The 11,734-nt window shown below is 42.1% G+C and overlaps 1 pseudogene; it reads right to left on the bottom strand.

The window, feature by feature from the left end:
* Nucleotides 1-509: 509 nt before the first annotated feature.
* LOC128054798 (cleavage and polyadenylation specificity factor subunit 7-like) lies at nucleotides 510-1,830 on the bottom strand (annotated as a pseudogene).
* Between the last annotated feature and the right edge of the window lie 9,904 nt (nucleotides 1,831-11,734).

Here is an 11,734-nt window from a genome sequence, read left to right as displayed (position 1 = left end):
ACAAAGCAGAAATAGATTCACAGATACAGAAAACAAATGTATGGTTACTGAAGGGGAAACAGAGTTGGGGGAGGGATAAATTCAGAGATTGAGATGAACAGATATACACCAGTATAAATAAAATAGACAAACAATAAGGACATACTGTATAGCGCAGGGAACTATCAATATATTTAATATCTTATGATAATATATAATGAAAAAGAATCTGTAAAAGAATATGTGTATAACTCAATCACTTTGCTATACACCTGAAACTAACCCAACATTGTAAATCAACTATACTTCGATTTAAAAGTCTGATGGCAATGAAGGAAGATGGGGTTAATCTTGAAAAGGACAAGAGTCCTCTTCCATCTACCTTGTGTCCTCTGTTGGCAAAGAGGAGCTTCTCTTCTCTAGAAGATGGAGGGGAGTATTTCTTCCCACTTAGAGGAATCCAGGGCTTTGAAATTCTAAGGTACATCCACAAAATATGCCTGATGAAGGTGAAGAGATACAAGTCCTTTTTAAAAAAATGCTTGCAACCAGATTCCTTTCTCAGAGGTGCAGCCCCATTCTCTATTCTGGTGTCTCTTGTGCTCCTGGTTCCTTTCTTAGAAATAACCATCATGCTGATCATTATTAAGAAGCAGGTCCCGACGCCTCCTGCTGTCCTGCTGCTCCCTTGGGACTAGCTAGACGATTGCTCCCAGAACAGATGTCTTTTTCTGGAAGAGCTCCTGCTGGCACCCACACTGTAGGACTTGGCTTCAGTGCCATGAACCGCTTAAGGGAGATGAGGACACAGCAACACTCATCATTGGTGACCTGAGACTGTTTGGTAACAGCAATAGCTGTGTGCAGCATCTCAGTCGAGTCACTGTAATCCCCTGTGCTGGCTCCAGAAATCACTCTGGAATTGGCATTGCTCTGGTTTGCTTCATGATCTCTCCAAATTCAGCTTCACTCACCACTGAGGGTCGAAAGCCCAAATCTTGGCTGCCAAGGTGGATAGAGGGGTCAAAGACCTTCATGTAAATATCTGATGGAGACCCTACTGTAGCATTTGGTGAAGGAAATAAGGCTGGATTGAGGTAAAGGGCGGGTGGAGTGGCCCAGGGGGAGGTATAGCTACAAAAGGAGGTAACAGAGGGGCAGGAGATGCTCGTGGGAGATGCCAGAAGGAAGAGGAAGACTCCAAATGTTGAGGAGAGAGGCGGTAGGGATAGAATTGGGCCTGAGACCAGACTCATCAGGTGAAGGAGTGAAGGAGAGTGATTGAAATCAGGCAGCGCATGGCGGGGCTTATCCTTTTAGGCAGATGTGAGTACAAGGTTCTCAATGTACGGCCCAACCATCAGCAGAATTACTAGAATACTGTGTTGGTCCTTTATACCTATTTCCACTCTTGAGACTCAAATGCATTCACATTCTGAGCCTCTGCCTCAAATGATGACAGGTCTGCCAGGTGACTAACCCCACGTCCACTTTTTGTCCATTAAGTACTTTTCTGGAAAGAGTTTCCAATAATTTTGTGGACTGGGTTTTCAGAGGCTACCACCACCTCAGCATACCCCCACTGGCTATTTGCCCCATCCTCTGCAAATTTCAACCCCAGCACATCACATAGTCCTACAAACGGAATAACCTGGCTCAGGACCCGGTCTGCAGTCCACCAGGAGAAGCCACTCACATGGACAGCAGGTTGTCTATTATTCCACCCACTGCAGGTATGCAGAATTACCTGCAGGACGTTGTTGTTTGGGGGCTTGGAGTTGACTCCTGGTGAACAGGAGGACGTGCCTCACTACTGCTGCTTCTGTAGTCTGAGGGCTATGAGGTGGACATCAGTGAATGGGGTTGCTTTTCCCATAACATCCAAGTTGTGATGTGGTTCCAGCTGAAGGAGGCATGGCAACAGAGTCCTGCAATGCCCACTGAGGGTGGTTCTTCTTCATGCATCTGCAGACAAGCTGCATCTAACATGAGAAGAGACAGGGAATGTAAAGTGAGACTTGGCTTGTGGGAGGGAGAGGCACTGGAGACCCTTCTGGCTCAGTGGGGAGAGACTAAACTGGACTGAACTCTTCCTTGTTCTCTGAACATTTCTAACATAGCTCTGAATCAGTCACTGAGGGAGTCTCCCCAGGGTTGAAAAGCCATGTTGCCTTGGGTCAGAGGCTACAGATTGTAGCCTTTTCTCCCTGTTCCTAACCCCATCCTCATCTCCTCTTAAGGCAGGGCACTTGTCAACTGGCCCAGTGGTATAAACAATGTGCTTAACCTCAAGGGCAGTTCTGGGGAATCTTTTTAAAATGTAGAGGTAATCAAATAAGGTGATGATTCAAGAAAAAAAAATAGAAAATGGCTGGAAAAGCCATTTACCTAGAATATTTTTTTCACCCCATATTTATTTTGTTTTTACTTGATATAATTTTTAGTTTTAATTACTACTGATAGAAAATGGGGAGAGCTGTCTTGTCCTGTTGTTGTTCACTATTTATCTTTCTGGTCAGTTGGAAACTGTGTAAGAAACTTGATGATGCTGTCAGTCTTTTAATCTGCATTGTGTTTCTTCAGTTCTGTAACAACACATTTTAAAATGAGAAATGGGATGCGAGTTGTTAGGAAAAAACCAAAAGACAAATACTATGTGATTCCACTTATATGAGTTATCAAAGTAGCCAAATTCATAAAAACAGAAAGTATACTTGGTAGTGACCAAGTACTCCTTCTTTGAAGGAACCAGCTCAAAAGTGTTGCCACTGGCCATACTCAGTTCAGTTCAGTTGCTCAGTCGTGTCTGACTCTTTGCGACCCCATGAATCACAGCATGCCAGGCCTCCCTGTCCATCACCAATTCCCGGAGTTCACTCACATTCACGTTCATCAAGTCAGTGATGCCAGCCAGCCTTCTCATCCTCTGTCGTCCCCTTCTCCTCCTGCCCCCAATCCCTCCCAGCATCAGGGTCTTTTCCAATGAGTCAACTCTTCGCATGAGGTGGCCAAAGTACTGGATAGCATCATTCCCTCCAAAGAAATCCCAGGGCTGATCTCCTTCAGAATGGACTGGTTGGATCTCCTTGCAGTCCAAGGGACTCTTAAGAGTCTTCTCCAACACCACAGTTCAAAAGCATCAATTCTTCAGTGCTCAGCCTTCTTCACAGTCCAACTCTCACATCCATACATGACTACTGGAAACTCATGATGTACTAAATAATATCATTTTAAAAGTCCATGATTCCCTGAGTGATACTCAAGAGAAAGAGGAGAAGATCTTCTTTATAGAGAGTAACTTGCAGAGAAGGACATACGGTATAGAAACAAAATCATTTCATTAGAAATCATCATTTTGTAACCCTTGGATAATAATTGATTCAGCCAAGGATTAATAAAGGATGCTTAAACAATTGGGTGAAAGTTCATTGGAGAACAAGATAGTTATCACTCCACAGGTCCTTTACCCCACAGATTCTTTTTTAATTAAGAAGGAAAATATACATGTTTATGGTGAAGATATCTAGCAGACATGCCTTAACCAAATGATCAAATTGTTTCTCAGTAATAACAGAACAAATTTATATTCTGTACCTCTTACTCACATGCTACAGGGGGAAATGCACAATATCGTTTATGCAGTAGTTTTGCCAAAATGTTTAACATGAATCTAATCATTAGGACTAATCCAGAACTATGCTATTTTCAATAAAACAATTCAGATTCTTCAAAACGTCAGTGTCAGGAAAGAAAAAAGAAAAGATGGAGAGATACTGTTCTATATTAAAGAGAATGAAAGAGACATAATGTCAAGTATAATGCATACATCTGGATTTTAAAAATATATGCTATTTTGAAGATAAATGGACTCTATGTTAGATGACATTATCAAGGCAATGTTAAATTTCTCATGAATGACAATAATAGGAGTGCAAAGTCATTGACAGTGTCATTTGGGGTGAAATATCATGATGTTTGAGCTTCCCAGGTGGCACTAGTGGTAAAGAACCTGCCTGCCAATGCAGGAGACATAAGAGATGTGGGTTCAATCCCTGGGTTGGGAAAGTCCCCTGGAGGAGGGCACGGCAACCCACCCCACTATTCTTAGCTGGAGAATCCCATGGACAGAGGAGCCTAGCGGTCTGCAGTCCGGTGGGTCTCAATGAGTTGGACATAACTGAAGTGACTTAGCACACATCATGTTGTTAGCAACTTATTAAATGATTTGGAAAGTATATTTTTAAACATCTACATTATATGTATCATATAAAAGTTATATAAATATAAATAAATATATGGAAATAGACAAGGAGACTGAGAATAGAAACACTGACTGTCCTATTAGCGGTGAGCATTCCTAGGACCCAAACTGTGGTCTTGAAATGCTATTTCTCACTAAAAGAAACCAGAGACTCTGGGGGAAAAATGGCTGATTCCAAGTCTGTAGCAGAAAATAACGAGAAGGGCCTAGAATATATTGTCTCTCAAATACCAAGGAAGTTATCAAAGACTGTTAGGATCATCTCAAAAAGGCTCCCAGTCCACCTGAAGATTTCACTGGGCAAAGATGGGACAGTTGGAGCTTCAATCATGATAATAATAATTTTGATGGGTTAAAACAAATCAAATATGTTTAAATCTATAAACTCAAAAAGAATTGATCACCTTCAGAATGTGATGGCTTCCCTGGTGGCTCAGCTGGTAAAGAATCCACCTGCAATGAGGGAGACCTAGGTTCAATCCCTGGGTTGGGAAGATCCCCTGGAGACAGGAACGGCTACCCACTCCAGCATTCTGGCCTGGAGAATTCCGTGAACTCTATGGTCCATGGGGTCGCAAAGAGTCAGACACGACTGAGTGATTTCCACATACAGAATGTGATAGGACATCAATGTATTGTCTTTAAATCTGGTTTAAACAAAAACAAAGAATCTATCCTGCCTTCCTATTTGAACTATACTACTATCTACTTCTGCTTTATTGACTATGCCAAAGCCTTTGACTGTGTGGACCACAACGAACTCTGGAAAATTCTGAAAGAGATGGGAATACCATACCACCTCACCTGCCTCCTGAAAAACCTGTATGCAGGTCAGGAAGCAACAGTTAGAACTGGACATGGAACAACAGACTGTTTCCAAATAGGGAAAGGAGTACGTCAAGGCTGTATATTGTCACCCTGCTTATTTAACTTATGTGCAGAGTACATCATGAGAAATGCTGGGCTGGAAGAAGCATAAGCTGGAATCAAGATTGCTGGGAGAAATATCAATAACCTCAGATATGCAGATGACACCACCCTTATGGCAGAAAGTGAAGAACTAAAGAGCCTCTTGATCAAAGTGAAAAGGGGAGTGAAAAAGTTGGCTTAAAGCTCAACATTCAGAAAATGAAGATCATGGCATCTGGTCCCATCACTTCATGGGAAATAGATGGGGAAACAGTGGAAACAATGACAGACTTTATTTTCTTGGGCCCCAAAATCACTGCAGATGGTGACTGCAGCCATGAAATTAAAAGACGCTTACTCCTTGGAAGGAAATTTATGACCAACCTAGATAGCATATTGAAAAGCAGAGACATTACTTTGCCAACAAAGGTCCATCTAGTCAATACTATGGTTTTTCCAGTAGTCATGTATGGATGTGAGAGTTGGACTATGAAGAAAGTTAAGCACCAAATAACTGATGCTTTTGAACTGTGGTGTTGGAGAAGACTCTTGAGAGTCTCTTGGACAACAAGGAGATCCAACCAGTCCATCCTAAAGGAAATCAACCCTGAATATTCATTGGAAGGACTGATGCTGAAGGTGAAACTCCAATACTTTGGCCACCTCATGCGAAGAGCTGACTCATTTGAAAAGACCCTGATGCTGGGAAAGATTGAAGGTGGGAGGAAAAGGGGCTGACAGAGAATGAGATGGCTGGATGGCATCACCGACTCAATGGACATGAGTTTGGGTAAACTCCAGGAGTTGGTGATGGACAGGAAGGCCTGGCGTGCTGCAGTCTATGGGGTCACAAAGAGTCAGACATGACTGAGTGACTGAAATGAACTGAACTGAACTGAGTAACCAAATAATAGATTAGGAGGAGAATCTCTTTATAATAGTATTTCAACTAACAGATGAAATTGAGATTATTAAAATTAGAATATCTGCATTCTTCAAACCAAGTGAACGACTAGATATAGGAAGTAAGCATCATCAGTGACTGCTGACATCAGCCCAGGGGAGACAACCAGATGTGCTTCCTACAGAAGTACCCAACACCTCCTTGCTTTGACAACAGGATCAGTGTGATCCAGCTGCCAATTTTCAGGAAATACAGAGGACAGAGAATATGTTGAAATACACCACGAGTGTGCAATCAGAAGAATCCAGACTGGGAAACCCTGCTGGTCAAAGGATGCAGATAAGATGTAAGGAAATGAAAGGGACTGTTAGTTTAAAACTTGAAATACACTTTTAACTTTTTATTTTATATTGGAGTATAGCCAATTAACAATGTTATGATTTTAATAGTTTTGGGTGGACAGCAAAGGGACCCAGCCATACATATACATGTACCCATTCTCCCCCAAACTACCCTCCCATCCAGCCTGCCACATAACACTGAACAGAGTTCCCTATACTATACAATAGGAACTTGTCTGTATCTGTTTTAAATGTAGCAGTGTGTACATGTCAATCCCAGGGCTTCCCACGTGGCACTAGAGGTAAAGAACCAGCATGCCATTGTGGGAGGCATATAGACTCAAATTTGATCCCTAAGTCAGTAAGATCCCCTGGAAGAGGCAACTCACTCCACTATTCTTGCCTAAAGAATCCCATGGACAGAGGCATCTGGTGGGCTATGCAGTCCATAGAGTCGCAAAGAGCTGGACATGACTGAAGTGACTTAGCACGCACACAAGCACATGTCGATCCCAAACTCCCTGTTTCTTCCCCCATTCTAACCACCTGGCAGCTCTAAGTTCACTCTCTACGTCTGTGAGTTTGTTTCTGTTTTGTAAATGAGTTCATTTAAGTCATTAAAGTGCATTTTTAATAGATAGGACTAAATTATAATATCCAGGGACATTTTATCACAATTGCGTAATAAAGTTATTTGCAAAGTAAGAAAGCTGAGCGCCAAAGAATTGATGTTTTTGAACTGTGGTGTTAGAGAAGACCCTTGAGAGTCCCCTGGACTGCAAGGAGATCCAACCAGTCCATTCTGAAGGAGATCAGCCCTGAGATTTCTTTGGAAGGAATGATGCTGAAGCTGAAACTCCAGTACTTTGGCCACCTCATGCGAAGAGTTGACTCATTGGAAAAGACTCTGATGCTGGGAGTGACTGGGGGCAGGAGGAGAAAGGGATGACAGAGGATGAGATGGCTGGATGGCATCACGGACTCGATGGACGTGAGTCTGAGTGAACTCCAGGAGTTGGTGATGGACAGGGAGGCCTGGTGTGCTGCGATTCATGGGGTCACAAAGAGTCAGACATGACTGAGCAACTGAACTGAATTGAACAATTACTATAAAAGTAATTGAAAAGAAAGTGTTCATCATTGAAATGAGTCTCGTGAACAGGGCTTCTGAATTAGAAGATACAGTTTTATTTTCTGACCGGGGTTGTAGTTTCAAACTTGTTCACTTTTATAAAAAATAAATCGTCATATATTTTTGGTAGTTTTCTATACGTTTATAGTCTAATAAAATTGTCTTAAAAGAGAGAAAGATACTTTAGCAGACACACCAACCAACTGCAATCTGTGGGCCTTGTTTGAATCCTAATTTGAACAAACCAATTATCAGCTATTTATCAGATAATCAGGAAAATTAGAACATTGACTAGATCTTTGATGATATTTAGGTATTATCTTTTAATTTTAGATACAAATTAAAGATATTAATTTTAGATCTTATTATTTAAAAATGTACACTGAAATATTTTACATAATGCCTGAGATTTACTTCAAAATAATACATTGGAAATAGAAATGGCAGGTAGGTGTATAAATGAAACAAAGTGGCCAAAGTTGATAATTTGTGAGACTGGTTGCAGAATGCATAGGGGGAGTCATTATATTATCCCATCTACTTCTGTGCACGTGTGAAATTTTCCATAAACAGTAATTTCTATTACTGACATGATTTAGATGACTAGTTCATAAGCAAAAGAAAGCTGGACCCCTAAGTTCCTATTTGCAGATGACTCAGACAGCTGTCTCTTCAATGAACTATTCTGAAAATTCTCCCTCCATGGAACAATTATTTAAGTCGACCAAAACTTAACTGTTTAAGTCAACCAAGACTTCAGGACCAGGTGTCATTTGTCAGATAAAATGTCCCTGCATACCATATGTCCCAACGCTTCTTTCAGATCAGACTGACCAAATAAAATACACTTCACTTCTCTGTGGAGAGCTAGGCACTGTGAACCACAGGCTCCACTGAGTACCTGGTCTGCCTACGAGTTGATGCCCAGATTGGTAACATATAGGACAGAACCTTCCATTCCATTCTGCAGAATTTCAGGTCCAGACCAAAAATCTGTCTCTGAAATGCCTCCCACAATTTTTGAACAGCTGCTCAATCTCAAGTTAGCACCAAAAGTAAAACATAATAATATGGGTTGTTTTTTAAGGCCTTGATGTCTCAATTTTGTCATGCTGACATCAGCAGCATATGCCTATTGGTGTGGCAAATTGAGAAGAAAATGTTTCTATGACCATGCTGCTGATTTTTAAAAATAGCATTGCTAATGAGCCAGCTGTGATTAGACAGGAAAACATTAATAATCATTTCTGCAGTTTCTTTTGTCCTAAACAATTCTCAGATGTTACTCTATCTTTTCAAAACTGCAATACAGATATCATACAGATGGCCCATTTGATGGGTTCTATTTTTAAATGAGCAACCTGGGAGACCATTGCTTTTATTACAAGGTAAGGAAAATAATCTATCCCAGCACTAAGAGAAAATTATTTTTCTGACAAAATGATGTACTTTTTATAAGACAGTGTTGTCAGTTCATGAATGTACAGTGATTGATCTCCCTGGAACTTGAAAATGAGAGAAATAAAGAATAACTTAAGGGTTTGGCTCAGACGGTAAAGCATCTGCTTGCAATGCGGGAGACCCTAGTTCGATCCCTGGGTCGGGAAGATCCCCTGGAGAAGGAAATGGCAACCCACTCCAGTACTATTGCTTGGAAAATCCCATGGACAGAGGAGCCTGGTGGGCTACAGTCCATGGGGTCACAAAGAGTCGGACATGACTGAGCGACTTCACTTTCACTAAGGTTAAACTTCATGGGAAATAGATGGGGAAACAATGGAAACAGTGTCAGACTTTATTTTGGGGGGCTCCAAAATCACTGCAGATGGTGATTGCAGCCATGAAATTAAAAGACGCTTACTCTTTGGGAGAAAAGTTATGACCAACCTAGATAGTATATTCAAAAGCAGAGACATTACTTTGCCGACTAAGGTCCGTCTAGTCAAGGCTATGGTTTTTCCTGTGGTCATATATGGATGTGAGAGTTGGACTGTGAAGAAGGCTGTGCACCAAAGAATTGATGCTTTTGAACTGTGGTGTTGGAGAAGACTCTTGAGAGTCCCTTGGACTGCAAGGAGATCCAACCAGTCCATTCTGAAGGAGATCAGCCCTGGGATTTCTTTGGAAGGAATGATGCTAAAGCTGAAACTCCAGTACTTTGGCCACCTCATGCGAAGAGTTGACTCATTGGAAAAGACTCTGATGCTGGGAGGGATTGGGGGCAGGGGGAGAAGGGGATGACCGAGGATAAGATGGCTGGATGGCATCACGGACTCGATGGACGTGAGTCTGAGTGAACTCCGGGAGATGGTGATGAACAGGGAGGCCTGGCGTGCTGTGATTCATGGGGTCACAAAGAGTCAGACACAACTGAGCGACTGAACTGAACTGAACTGAACTGAAGGGTTAAACTCTACAATCAATAGTGTGATAAGGGCTGAGAATACAAAACTGCTTAGAAACCAGATAGCTGTCAGGTCAGCAAGCCTGGGCTGTGAAAGAATGAATATATTATGATACCTAAAGGGTATTTTCACAAAAGTGTGTGGGACCAGGTGATGTTGATCCATCATAGAAATATAGGAAAGAGTGTCACTCAGACAAGTGTTGGCTCTGTGTGTCTACACATTGTTCTGGGCACAACAACCTTAACCAATGGCTCTGAGTTATTTGAGTCTCATGGAAAAATCACCCCTAACATGAGCCAGACGTGTCAGGCTTTGAAAACTCAAGGCAGAGGTCACAGACTTGAGTATGGACACCTAAACTTGCTCCCAGCTGGATTTGTCTGGTTCTGTTAGGTTCTTTTTTAATGTGTGTGTGTGTGTGTGTGTGTTTATATGTTTGTGTACTCAGTCACTCAGTCATATCTGACTCTTCGCAACCCCCTGGACTATAGCCTGCCAGGCTCCTCTGTCCATGGAATTTTCCAGTCAAGAATACTGGAGTGGGTTGCCATTTCCTACTCCAGGGGATCTTTCCCACCCAGAACCCAGGTCTCTTGCATTTGGCAGGCAGATTCTTTACCACTGCACCACCCACTGTTACTGCTGCTGCTAAGCTGCTTCAGTCGTGTCCAACTCTGTGCGACCCCATAGACGGCAGCCCACCAGGCTCCTCCATCCATGGGATTTTCCAGGCAAGAGTACTGAAGTGGGGTGCCATTGCCTTCTCTGGGGAGCCCAATATTCAAATTAATTGGAAACTTTTTAAATGTAAATATTTTATATAAAATTCTTCATGTATTACTTTTTTTGAGAAAAATCCCACGTTGCCATGTGGCAACAATCAGCTAGAACTGTGTAAGAGTTGTCCCCTGCAGACAGCTCCCGCCATCCACAGGCTCCACCAGCATCTTCACTCAGCTCACGTACCTCTCAGACCCCTGGACACATCTGCGCTGGCTGCCCCTAAGCCTAATACCTTCGGCTACTCAGCTGGTCTTACTTTCTGTGTACTGAATCCATGCTTGGCCTACAATCTTCTAGTCCCAGTCTAACTTCCCTTGTTGATTTTCTTTAGGAAGAAAATGAGCTGGACATGTCAATGTAAGGACTCCTGCCTTTGCGACAGTTTTGTTTCATGGCTCAGTAAGAAACTGGCATTTTGATTTTACACATCAATCTCCGGTAACTCAGCCCTAGGGAGATGGATCCACCCTTGGTGTAACAACAAAGTCAGGTCTCAGCCTCCAAGGCTGAGAATCAAGCTTCTATTGCTGCTAAGCTCTCAGTGGCAAGCTCCCTAACTCAGTGACTTGGGACTGAACCATTCAATACTACTATATAGAATCCTCCACGAAGAAGATGGTTTCAAATTTTTACTGTACTGAAAAGGTCCTATATGCTCTAGTTTTGTTTTGTAAATCACATTTGTGGAAGAATGAGTGCCTTTTCAGACTCTTCTAAGAGAAGATAAGAAACCTGATCTTCTCTACTTTGTGAACGCCATTGCCTCTGCAGTCACCCACTAGCCTCCTATATTTTATAATTTAGAAGATGTCCACCTACATACTGCACCTTAATTGTGTCATCTGCCAAAAAGCAAGATGATTGGGAAAGAAAATCTTACAAACACTTCCTACACATTCACACATTGTCGAGGCTTTACATCATAGGCATTTGGGAGTCCCACTGTGCCTGAAAGAACTTTAGAACGATTCATGCAAGAAATAACTTGGGAGAAGATAATTCTGAAAGATTCTCTTT

This window comes from Budorcas taxicolor, chromosome 10, assembly GCF_023091745.1.
Source record: "Budorcas taxicolor isolate Tak-1 chromosome 10, Takin1.1, whole genome shotgun sequence".
NCBI classification, from domain to species: domain Eukaryota; kingdom Metazoa; phylum Chordata; class Mammalia; order Artiodactyla; family Bovidae; genus Budorcas; species Budorcas taxicolor.
This window is presented reverse-complemented; position numbering and strand designations above follow the sequence as displayed.